The sequence below is a fragment of the Aquarana catesbeiana genome, linkage group LG13 (assembly GCF_042186555.1).
Source record: "Aquarana catesbeiana isolate 2022-GZ linkage group LG13, ASM4218655v1, whole genome shotgun sequence".
NCBI lineage: Eukaryota > Metazoa > Chordata > Amphibia > Anura > Ranidae > Aquarana > Aquarana catesbeiana.
Window position 1 is genome coordinate 82,039,154 of NC_133336.1, and position 13,587 is coordinate 82,052,740.

The following is a 13,587-nucleotide window of genomic DNA, read 5'->3' on the forward strand; positions in this document are numbered from 1 at the left end:
CTCAACATCTAGTGCATCAAATCATGCAAATATTTTAATGATCCTTAAATAATAGATTAAATGTAATCTATAGTGGGCACTGTAAATGTACAAATATAAGCTCAGATAAAAAGTTTGAGGGTACTTATAACTACATTTTAGAAAATCAGATCACAGAAGTGGCAACAACAGTAGCCATCTCTCATATCGGGACTGTGATGGGACATCCTACTTGGACCTTCTCACTTTACTGGGCTTGGTGTAAAAGTTCCTCTACTTCCATTCAGCTGTCAGTCACTAACTGTAAAGGCACCTATAACATGTGTGTCATTGGTCACTAAGCATAACAACAAACAGGATGCTGGGTTCAGATTTTCTAAGAGTCCCTGAAATTGTGACTGGGCACACTGGCTATGGTTTGGCAGTACTCCACAAGAAAGGGACCACCTTTAGGAAAAAGGGAAAAGACCTAGAGATGACAATCCACACACATACAAACCAATAAGAGCGCCAAACGCTCAAAAGTCCAAGGTAATTTAATGATAACATTGATTCACAGAAAATTGATCGTTTATGCTACAAGAATCTGACAGGACGGTTCAGTTTTTTTTTTAAATGAGAGAATTAAAATGAGCCCAATAACATTTTGAAAGTCGAACGATCAAGCATATCAAAAATTTTTATAACGATTTTCTAACCTTGTATGGCCACCAATACAGTTGTCGGATCATTTAGATATGCCAGGCTTATTTAAAGAAGTCGGGGAAAAAAATATTTTCCATGCAATGGGGCTTTGCCTGCACTGCAAGGATTAACTACTCGATTTCATCTAGAGAATTGCGGAGCGCAGATGTATGGACTGTTCCTGACATCATCATGCCCATAGACTGGCTCAGGATGTGAGGATGGCAGGAACAGTCCTCACATGTGATGTGATGTGGGGGAGCGTATTTTTCCGGTGGATCGAAGGACCGAGTAAGTACAGCTTTCCCTTACACCCCTAGATAAAACCAGCAGCTAACCCATGCAGTGCAGGCACAGCCCCACTGCATGGGGAAAAAATAGAGTTCTTCTTTAAGGTTAGTGCAAAATCCAATGATCTTGTGTAACGTGAAATAACTCAACCAGTCCACATTGTTTTGCGTATCCTCCATTTCTTCAATGTTGGTGTGAGTACATTCCTCATATACATTTTGGATCTTTTCTCGTAACAGGATGTATTTTCTCAATAAATGCACCAATTTCAAACTATTCAAATCATTATTGTTCATGACATGGTTTTTCCACAGATATATACACACAAAGAAATTCAATCTGGGCAGTCTCCTGAAGAAGTGGGCGCTACCCCATGAAACGTGTAGAAAGCCTTTAAGCTTTAAGCCTGAATTATGGGTGATATGTTGTACATACATGTCTTACGTGTGGATATTGATAATATCTAAATTGAAGGACACTACTGTTGTCTTTTTTAAATACTTTGTAATAATATTTTGTACGTTTTTAACACCTTGTTGGACCTTTCTTAAAGAAGTTGTACACCGCTCCACGTTTTTTTTTACCTGCAAGGCAAAGGCATAATGTGCTAGTATGCACTGCATACTAGCACATTATGTGAAACTTACCTCAAAACTAAGCCTTCCATCGATGCAATGTCATTGGAGACGGGTTTCATCTTTACCCGTCTTGCTTCCAGGTTCACGGACTCTGGCTCTGTGACTGGCCGGAGCCGCGATTGCCTCCCTCTCTCCCTCCCACGCATGCGCATGGGAGCCGCCAGTCACAGCACAGGGCTCTGAAGAAACCGCACAGGCGGGCCGTTCCTTCAGAGCGCATGCGTCAGTGATTTTACTGGCTGCATGTACAGTAAATATTTCCTAAACTGTGCATGCTCTCTCACCTCCTGAACCTTCTGATTGGCCTTCCACTATAATGGACACCCGACTGGTCTACAGAAAGGTGTGTGATGGACAGGCTGGCTCTTAGCACTGCTAGAAAGTATCAGAATTTCCATATCAGTGTTCTTCTGTATTCAGGGCTCCTGGGGTGTTTGAGGAGATTTTTAATAATTTCCAGAACCATTGCAATGTTACCTTAACTCTAATAGGGCACTATGGGGTACTGTACTTTGCACACAGTCACTACACTTTGCAATAACATCCTAAATAAGCCCTAATCAGTAACATAAAAAGACACAAATTATATATACGTGTGTTTTCATCTATAAATGTATGTATATTTCCTAAACTGTGCACGTTTAGGAGATATTTGCAGGGTAAGCCATATTATAGTATGTGTGTTCATTGAATCCAATCCTCAAAATAAAAAAAAAAATAATAAAGTAATGGATTTTCCAGTGTCGTGATGGTATAATTATCTAAGGAAACACATTAATCCTAATCCATACACCCAAAGATGAATATATTAACTGTTCCACCAAACTGCTTTAATAATCTCGTCATTTCAAGGGCACTACACAAATCCAAGATAGTCACTGTCCTACTGTTATGTCAAAGCAAATATCCATATACAAGTGATCACCTAAAATACTGACAACTCCATGCATAAAAATGCAATAACACAAGCAGAAAGAAATACACAACCCTGCACAGTAACATATAATGCAATTTATAAACAACATAACAAACCCTCCAAACAAACACATTTCACAGTCCAGCCCCAACCTTGTACTGGTCACCTATCCAAGCTGTTGTAGATAGAATGGATGACTTTTCTTACAACATGGCACTATCCATAGAAAAATATATGTGGTTATGAATGCTGAATGTATCCCATGTATTCAGTTTAAATGTTTATTTTCATGTTTTAACGTGTCCGTAATATAAGCACACATATGTGTAGACAGATAAGGTATAAAGGTTCACATGCGCTACACCGATACGTCAAGATACGTCCGGGGATTATAAACTGCTTTTACCCTAAAAATAGTCTAAAAAAAAAAAAAAAAAAGAGGGGGAGGATTACACCCAACCGTTCCCAAAACAATTCCGATCCATGGAACAATTTCCGATCACGCTGAGTGAGTCTACGTAGGCATCCACCGGGCTCATATACATAATAAACACTACAAATTCACTGTCAGGAAGAAAAAAAAAAAAAAAACTATACACACTAAATCCAAATCAGCCTCCCCCAACCATCAGCCATCCTCCTTCCAGCCATTCACAGATTGGAGTAAGCCATGTAGGCGCAGCTGGTAAAGGACACAAATGACACACTGATGGGGTCCTATAGCCATATTTCAGGATTCTCCATCTAACACAGCCCAGGCCTTTCCCAACAAGTGACATGAATGGAAGATGAAATAAATCCATCCATCCCCAAAACAGACAAAGCCGCCCCCCCACATACATTCCAGCACAAGCAGCACCCACCCCCTGCTGGCATCTGTATGGCTGCCATGGAGGGTGATGGAGAATGGATGGGGAAAGGGATGTACAGGAGGATTACCCCATAGGAAGGCTCAGGGACCCGGCCGGGCTGTCATACATTGTAACCCAGGAGAGGACCAGCTGGGATTACCTTAGCAACCAGAGAATCCGCTTCTCCTCCTCCTCAGTGGCGGCTTCCTCGGCTCTCTGTGCTCTCCCTGTCACAGGAATGTGCGGGGAGCCCGGGACATGATCCTCACAAGAGATGGGGTGCAGCCCCGACACCTGCTCAGTGGAAGGAGGGAGGTGGGAAGGCAGCCACAGGGTCCCCCGGAGACAGGTCCATCCCTGTGCGTGCTGAACACTGGCTGAGGATGGATGGATAGAATAAACAGGACAAGCTGCTTCCCTCCTCCTCCTCCTCCTCCTCCTCCTCCCGCACCGAGGATGCTGCAGTAGCCGGAGCGCTCTCTGATGGAGCTTTATGGTATGGAAGACAACATCCTCCTCATCCCTCTCCGGGGTGTGCATGTTCAGCGGGAGCGGCCGCCCGCTAGATGGCGCTGTGCGCGCTCCTCCCTAGGTGTACGATGGGATCCCTGGCTGGAGCTGAGGGGAGCGGGCTTGTCTATCACAGCTCATCATAGAGCCCTCACCTCACACCTCAGCTCAAACACCTCCAACACACCCAGCAAACACAAACCCCAATGCGTTTAAGCCCCATTCACACCTAGCGATTTAGAATCGCAGGCAGAATCGGCGCAGTTCTGCCAGCGATTCCAAATTGCGCTGAAATTGTGGCAAACACTTGAGACACTTGTTTGGGTGTCGTTCATTCTTATGTTTTACTGTTTTCACAAGTCAGAAACAGGCGTGACCGAATCACACGTAAAAAAGGCGCATGAGCTTCTTCTGCACGAACAAATGCGAATAGGGTTATGCGCAACTTCCTGGTAATATGTGTAAATTGTAAATCGCAAACATAAACCGTTGCATTCACACCTGATCAAAGCAATGTGTCATGTTTTGCATTGCATGCAGGGCCATGGTTAACCACCCAAAAGTGGAACTTCCACTCATCGGATTCCTCCCCCACTCCAGTGTCTAAGTTGGCACCTTTCAGGGGGGAGGGGGGTGCAGATACCTGTATATTACAGGTATTTGTACCCACTTCCGGCATAGATAGCCACAGAATCTGCAGTTATTTATGCCACTTCCTGTCCCCCCCCCCCCGCTGTCTGCTGGGAAACACACGTGTCTCAGAGACAGCAGGGACCATCCGTACTGCTCTGCACGACTTGCGCATGCGCAGTAGGGAACCGGGAAGTGAAGCCGCAAGCCTTCACTTCCTGATTCCCCTACCGAAGATGGAGGCGGCAGAGAGGTGGTTCGGCCTCGGGTGCCGACATCGCGGGCGCCCTGGACAGGTAAGTGTCCATGTTTTAAAAGTCAGCAGCTGCAGTATTTGTAGCTGCTGACTTTTAAAAAAAAAAATTTCGGCGGAGCTCCGCTTTAAGGACCGGAAAGGATTTATCCCTAAATGACCAGGCCATTTTTTTGCAATACGGCACTGCGTCGCTTTAAAGCAGAAGTAAACCCTGGTGGGTTTTACTTCCTCTTTATTTCCCTGCAAAGGTAAAGTATAATGGGCTACTAAGTAGCCCATTATGTGTCACTTACCTGAAACCGAAGCCTGCGATGTCACCGCTGTCCCCACTAGAAGGGAGCGTCCATCTTCACCCCTCTTCCTTCCGGGGCTGCGAACTCTGGCTCTGTGATTGACCAGAGTCGCGTGACGTCACTCCCGCGCATGCGGGTGGGAGCCGCCAGTCACGGCATGACCCCTATTAGACCCTTTCTACAGGGCGCATGCATGGATGATATCGGCGCTTGCACCGTAGTCATCAGCACTCACCTTTTTAGTAAACATCTCCTAAACCGTGGAGGTTTAGGAGATATTTCAAGCACCTATAGGTAAACCTTAATATAGGCTTACTTGTAGGTAAAAGTGGTTGTACAGGGAGTAGAACCACTTTAACTGACAATAGCGCGGTCGTGCGACATTGTACCAAAACAAAGTGTATGTCCTTTTTTCCCACAAATAGAGCTTTCTTTTGGTGGTATTTGATCACCTCTGCGGTTTTTATTTTTTGCGCTATAAACAAATAAAAGAGTGACAATTTTGAAAAAAAATGCTATCTTTTTTACTTTTTGCTATAATAAATATACCCCAAAAAATATATAAAAAACAAATTTCTTCCTCAATTTAGGCCGATATGTATTCTTTTACATATTTTTGTTAAAAAAAAAAAAATAAGCGTATATTGATTGGTTTGCACAAAAGTTATAGCGTCTACAAAATAGGCAATAGATTTATGGCATTTTTATTGTTATTATTTTTTTACTAGTAATGGTGGTGATCTGCGATTTTTAGCAGGACTGCGACATTATGGCGGACAGATCGGACACCTAACTGACATTTTTGACACTTTTTTAGGAACCAGTGACATTATTACAGTAATCAGTGCTAAAAATATGCACTGCTTTTGTACTAATGACACTGGCAGGGATCGGGGTTAACATCGGGGGGCGATCAAGGGGTTAAATGTGTTCCCTGCAGGTGTGTTCTAACTGTATGGGGGACTGTGTGACTGGGGAAACACACAGATCCATCTTCATGCATAGCAGAAAGACAGGATCTGTGTGATCTCCCCTGTCAGAATGGAGGTTTGCCTTGTTTACACAGGCAGATCCCCGTTCTGTCACTGCGGGGAACGATTGTGGGTGGTCGGCGGACATTGAGTCCACCCCACCCGGTCATTGGCTCCCCCAAAATAGAATTCCCAAACCGTCGTACAATGGCGGCGATTCGCGGGAAGGAGCCAACCTGCTGCAATATAATGACGGCGGCTGGTCAGCAAGTGGTTAAAGGGGTTGTAAAGGCTCATGTTTTTTCACCTTAATGCATTCTATACACCTGTGTTTGGGGTGCCATTCAAAAATAACGGCACCACGCATTTTTCACACGCTTTCAGAAACGAAACAGGGCAGATCTGGACAGACCTCTGCCCAGGTTTCCATGTTTCTCAGGTGTGAATGCAGCCTTACATTGTTCCTGGTCAGGTGTCTGTAGACTGAAGCTCCAGAAGGTACCTGACCTACCTTTGGGCCATGTTTACACATACTTCAGCCACCTGTGTTTTACTGCACTAGAAGAAGGCAGGTCACCATAAGGACATATAGAATACAATTGTTTTCTATGAGTCCTGTTCACACCACAACACTGATGTTATATGCAGTGTGGTATGTTGGACTAAAGTTCTACACGAATGCATTTTTACCACAACACAACGCACGTAAATGCATGTAAAAACACGTTAACACAATGCAATGTAAATCTATTGAGGAAAAAAAGCTTTTTATTGTTTTTTTCCCTTACAAGGGCCCATACAGCAGCCATCTTAGAGAGCATGGTAGAGAGTGGAAAGCTGGCTTGTGAGGTGTCTCCATGGCAGAGTTTATAGAAATAGATGAGTGACAAAATAAATCCTGGTAAAAGGTCCAAAACCCCTTTACTCTCATGTTGTGTGAGCAATGGATACACTCAATAGTGCTGTTTGGCTTGCCCTTATCTCCTCCTGCTCATTATAGCTAGCACACTCACATTGATTAGAGCTGTAACAATGGACATCCCAATTGCCAATGCCTCTCCAAAACAAAAATGTGTTTGTCTCTGTCTCTCACTCCTTTCTCCCTCTCTCCTTCTCTCAACCCACAAACAGGAAAAGCATGTGATGTTGGCAGGGCTTTTTTTCTTAGAGAATAGGTGCAAGAACTCCCCCCTTCCGAGTGACCCCTTGTCCCTGCCCCTACCCACCTCCGAGCTCTGTTCCTTGGGTCCCGCTCCCAATATCGACCCTTTTAGAGAATATAAAACCAAGTATAATTTTGTGGTGCTAAGTAATTTGTATAGAATTTGTTATTGATAACATGAAAGGCAAGAAAATAGATCCCCTGTAGCTAGCAATAATCGACACCCCCCCCAGTAACAATAGATCCACTACAGCAACAATAGACTCCTAATAGCCTGCATCAACAGATCCTAAAGCAGCCAGCACCTATAGACCCTTCCCCCAACAGCAGATCCTTCTCAGCAATTGACCCTCCAGCAACATAAGACCCACCCCCAGCAACAATAGACCCCCTCAAACATCAATAGACCTTCCAGCACCTCTTGCCATCACATACATTCAGTGCTGAAGGTTCTGGAGGTGCCGGAACTGCGTTACCCCACGTTCCCACGGAAAAAAAAGCTTGGATGTTGGAGGAAATAACCTGCAAAATGCAGCATAAACGCACATAAAGTCCTATGTCAATGCACATAACAATGCACATTAACACACATCAATAGAAGATAATGCACATCTATTTTCAAGCATGTTTATGCATTATGTGTAAACAGACCCATGATGCAGAATGGGTTGTTTTTTTTCCTTGACCTCAATCAGAGCTCACAAAAAAAAAATGTGCTTCCAAAATAAAAGTCCAAGGGGCCAAAAAAAGTGCAATTCCACTCTGAAGAAGCTCCTGTACAGCATCACTTATAAAAAATGGGAAAAAACATACAAAAAAAAAGGCCCCAAATTACCCACATACGCAATGCTCCAGTGTGAATAGGGGCTAAAGGGAGCTGAAGATGAGACAAAAATGCCGTAAAGTATACACTAAAGCTATCTGCCAGCCAATAATAGAAACAATAAACATAAAAAATTCCAAGTAAAAACAACGTGCATCTATAAACCAACAAAGTGTGCAGTGCAAACACAAAAGTGCAATGTGCAACTTTACAAGGTGATGGCTAGCTAATAATCATATAATACATATGTAAAACTGACATCAAAAAAGGAAAATGACAAAGAAAAAAAACGCATAAAAAAATGCATATAAAAGTCCGTTTAAAAAAAAAAAAAAAAATTAGTGACAGCAACGTGCTAGCATGCACACGTTGCAATTAAAGTGCTGAGGTGAGCCACATCCAGTGTTTTCTTCGTGCAAAAAAACCACTCAGGTAGGTAATGGCCCCTTACCTTAGGGTAATAGGGCAAAAGCATATATCAAGATGGTAATTAGGGCGTCCACCTATAGTCTCCAAAAGACACGTCCCTCACTGTCCTAGATCCAAGGATGGGGTCTCCTCAGGTAGAATGCGGGGGAGGATTGTAGGTGTAGGGAATAATCGGCAAAAGAAAAGCCAATAGTGTAATCCCGTTTAATGAGTAAATATCTCTTTATTAATAATAATAGGTACTCACATGAAGATATAAGAACAGTGGTATCAATCCGACGAGCGGCGAGCTCGTATGCCTCTGTTAGTGTATTCAGCCTATCTCGTCCCTACGCGTGACGTCACACCACGTGACTTCATCAGGTGACGTCACGCGTAGGGACGAGATAGGCTGAATACACTAACAGAGGCATACGAGCTCGCCGCTCGTCGGATTGATACCACTGTTCTTATATCTTCATGTGAGTACCTATTATTATTAATAAAGAGATATTTACTCATTAAACGGGATTACACTATTGGCTTTTCTTTTGCCGATTATTCCCTACACCTACAATCCTCCCCCGCATTCTACCTGAGGAGACCCCATCCTTGGATCTAGGACAGTGAGGGACGTGTCTTTTGGAGACTATAGGTGGACGCCCTAATTACCATCTTGATATATGCTTTTGCCCTATTACCCTAAGGTAAGGGGCCATTACCTACCTGAGTGGTTTTTTTGCACGAAGAAAACACTGGATGTGGCTCACCTCAGCACTTTAATTGCAACGTGTGCATGCTAGCACGTTGCTGTCACTAATTTTTTTTTTTCTTTTTTTTTTTTTAAACGGACTTTTATATGCATTTTTTTATGCGTTTTTTTTCTTTGTCATTTTCCTTTTTTGATGTCAGTTTTACATATGTATTATATGATTATTAGCTAGCCATCACCTTGTAAAGTTGCACATTGCACTTTTGTGTTTGCACTGCACACTTTGTTGGTTTATAGATGCACGTTGTTTTTACTTGGAATTTTTTATGTTTATTGTTTCTATTACTAGCTAATGTTACAGGCAGCTATATCCACTACGTTCACAATTTTTAGATTTACCATCCTTTTTAATATATGCTTGCCACGTTTGCTCCAGCCACTTTATTTATTGATTATTGTGGTTATATTTACATATATTTTTTAAGAAATTGCACTGAATTTTTGACACATTTACTTACACCTATTCTTGGATTAGCGCAGCACCACTCACTTTTACCATTTACTCAAAAAGGCCTGGTGTTCACCTTACCGGTGCATGCGGCTTTTCCAATCTTAGCCATTTCCATATCTGATAGCGCGGGAATAACTCTCTAAATCTACATATCTGCCAGCCAAGCCATCTAACTTTTTAAAGTGTGTATGTAGTAAATATGATGGTTATAATAGGAATCATATTATAATAGGACTCAGCATTGTTTTAGGTTGAGATTACATGAGCTTTGGATGCTGAGGATCAGTTGGGTTGTTGATCTGCAGGATCAGTTCGATGCTGCATCTGTCCCCCGGTGCCTCTAACACTGAGAACTGAGTGATCGAACACTGCCGAACGGTCAGTTCTCACAGCTCTGTGAGCAGAGAGCTGCAGACTGTCAGTCAGCGGCTCTCTGCTCTGCTCCCCCCAATGCGCTCACTGGAATGCTGGGCTGTGGAGGGAGCAGGAGCGGCTGGCTCAGGCTTTCAGCGGCCCGCTGAGAGCCTGAGCCAGGTGTCAGTCCAGGCACCTGGCGGACCTTGACTCCATGGTCGTGATGACGCGGTGCCTGGACCGACTCTGTGACGTCAGCAGAGAGCGGACTTCAGCCCGCTCTCTGCTGGAGACGGGTCACAGGGGTGCAGAACGAACTGCACCCCTGTGATCCATAGAATGCTTTGGCTGTACTTCTCTTTTAAGCACTCGTTCCCACTGCCACGACTTGTCATGCAACAAAGTCACATGACAAGTTGCGCTCCATTAACGGCAATGGAACGATTCTAATCAGTGTGACTAAAGTCGCTCCAACTTAGAAAAAGGTTTCTGCACTACTTTGGGGCAACTTTATCACGACCTGCATCATCTTCTGTTAAAGAAGTCGTATGCAAGCCACGATGAATTTGCGCAGGTATGTCGCCTTCAAAGTCACTTTTTAGGGTGGAACATGTAACATGTTCCCACTCCTGCAGCATCTCCCCAATCCGCTGCATCTAGTGACAGCAAGCGGGGGATCTTCTCCCCTTGCTCGCTGTCACTATTTTAAAAAAACGTGTCTAAGTGGGGTTCTGCCCACCCAGCTGCATCATTTATTTAGTGTTCTGTGAATGAGAAACTACGAGTACCAACAACCTTTGTGGCTGTCTGCTTGTAGTGCTCAATGTACTACTAGGGCGCTGTTGAGCACTCAAGGAGTTAATTGTCACTTCCTGTCATTGTGTATCTGTCTGCCTGTACGAAGTACGAGCAGACAGATACACCGACAATTCTTCAGGAGTCCTGCATGGCTTTCCAGCCTCCTAGTAAAAGAAAAGAAAATGCACATTATTACCTAAAAAAAGATGCATTTATATTTTTTTATAAATGTGAATTAAGGTGAATTAATTCTTTAACACCTGAATGCAGTTTTGCAAATTTGACATGTGTTAGTAAAACTGTACATATCATTGCAACTACTTATGCCGTGTACACACGGGCAGACTTTTCGGCATCAAAGGTCCGATGGTCTTTCCAACGGACTTTCAACGGACTTTTGACGGACTTCCGACAGACTTTCGAACGAACAGACTTGGCTACACACGATCACACCAAAGTCCGACGGATTCGTACGTGATGACGTTTGACCAGACTAAAATAAGGAAGTTCATAGCCAGTAGCCAATAGCTGCCCTAGCGTCGGTTTTCATCCGTCGGACTAGCATACAGACAAGCGGATTTCTCTATAGGAACTGGGTCCGGCGGAGTTCCGGCGGAAAGATTTGAAACATGTTCCAATTCTAAAGTCTGTCTGATTTTCGACCGAAAAAGTCCGCTGCAGGTCCGATGAAGCCCACACACGGTCGGATTTGTTCCGTCGGACCAGTCTGGTCAAAAAGTCCGCCCGTGTGTACACAGCATTAGTGTATCCATGGTCCTGGATATCTCATGATTGATTTTTTTTATTACCAAAGTAAAACTGGCCCAAAATAGTAAAACCATATTTATTGAAATGTAACTGTTTATTTCTTTCCGTCATTATGATCTACCACCAAAGAACAACCTAAAACGAATTCTCCTACTGTTATTTGTTGGTTGTACCCATAGTAGGGCCCAGAAACAATAGTGTTTGTTTTTTTATTTAATCCTACCTAAACCACACTGACAGTGCCCTTAATCCCCGATCGTGACTTTTGACCCTAACCCTGGCCTAAATCAAAAACTGATCTAGCTATTTTATGTCTTTTTTTTTTTTTATTGTTTACAATCTTCTCCTCTAGCAAGAAGAGAAAAAATATAGTGTATCTTTTTCCCAATTCAAGAGGAGAAAGAACATGGGTGGGCTGTACAGTGAATGATCACTGATAAGCCAACCACAGGCTTACACAGTGATCATGTGATTGAGAGCTGGTGCTCCTGTTTCCTGATCGTTATTACGAGACCCAAAGCTGTTGATGATAACTCTCTGTGCTGGAAGTACTCTGTGTGGCATTTACTCAGCAAAAACACAGGTACTCACATATGTAACCCCACAAAAAAAGACCCACTTAAGGCATGCCGCATATACTGTATGTGTATGCTAATGTTAAATAACTGTTCTAGAGAAGCTTCAAAGCAGTTGTGGTCAATTTACTTGAGGGGTTATGTGGCACTTGACATTACCTAAAGGCTACACATCATTTCAGTAAATGCAAAGCTACAGAAATGTGTCAGAGAATACACGTGTAGCACTCACCTAGTTAGGCTGCTAGGGAAATTTTGTTTTTAGCTCCCGCTGTAGCCAGAAGAACAGTAATTGTTTATTCTGGTTTGCTCAAGGCTGCACAGGCTGAGAGTTTGATTGCTTCCCCCTCCCTCTAGAAGAAGTTTCTTGAGTTTAGGGAGGGAGAATTCCGATGACCAGCCTAAATATTGAACAAGGCCCAGCCAATCCCTGGGAAGGTGTGCCCATTTGGTGGCTGGGAAAGCTGCTAAATAGTTTGGAAATTGTCTTTTCTTTCACCTGACGGGATAGATTACTGAGCTGAAAGGAGGAGGGGGCCACTCACCCCTGGCACCCCTGGGACTGGATGCTGAGCTACTAACAAGAAGCTAAACCTATGGGCTGATCCTATTCCATAATTCTGTGAGTAGAGCCTCCTATCTGCTCTGCAAGCTACTTTATGGTCCCCAGCACTGAACCTATAGAATGTTTCAGTCTAGCCTATCGGTTCTGCAAGCTAGTTCTTGGTCCCAAGCTGTGAACCTATAGACTCTTCCAGTCTTGCTGCACCTGGTCTACAAAATATCTCATGGTTCCCAGAAAGTTATCCTCCATGGAATTGTGTCCAAGCGTTTTGAAGTATCCCACACCACCCCAAATTAACCCCCCCAATTCCTTTGAGAAAAAAAAGCAGAAAAGGGCAAACCTGTAGACTGATCAGAGTCAGAGTGAATTGACTGTTGCTGTATGTCTGGCTGTCTCTGTACTGTAGTGAGAAAGAACCAGTTAATTTAAGCGGCTCCTATGGGGTAGCACTACACATGCAATGGGAGATTCCCTAAAAAAAGTTTTAGCTAGAGATAAAGCATTTCGAGGTTTAGTTAAAACATGACGGAAAGTGTAGTACTTAGATGCACGATACTGAAATTCCACATATACCAGTCAAATATATTGTGCCGCTAACTGCATCCTAGCAACCAATAACGCTGTTCTGACAAGATGGCTGCTAGTGTTCTAGCAACTAATGAAAGGGATGGGGGGGATGGGGTGGCACATGTAGACATGCCCTGCTTTGTACTACAAAGTGGCCCTACCATGAGGATTCTCACCTGTCTTTGTACAACAATTTTTAGAGTTGGTCTAAATGATCTCCAGTTTACTTATCTTTAAACTGGCGGTAATTTCTTGTGAAAAAAAAAAAAACTGGCAGTAATTATTTTTTATTTTGTTGCAGCCATAGTGACATATTGTGAAAGTG

At 43.3% G+C, this 13,587-nt stretch overlaps 1 protein-coding gene across 2 annotated transcripts in view; it reads right to left on the bottom strand.

Annotated features, from left to right (window-relative positions):
- Positions 1–3,882, bottom strand: part of RGS6 (regulator of G protein signaling 6) — a 905,069-nt gene extending 901,187 nt beyond the window's left edge. Inside the window, exon 1 of one of the 2 annotated variants that reach the window (XM_073609698.1) lies at positions 3,520–3,882. The gene's annotated coding sequence lies outside the window, so the exon portion shown is untranslated. The remainder of the gene's footprint in view (positions 1–3,519) is intronic. The other variant, XM_073609699.1, reaches the window with a different exon arrangement.
- Between the last annotated feature and the right edge of the window lie 9,705 nt (positions 3,883–13,587).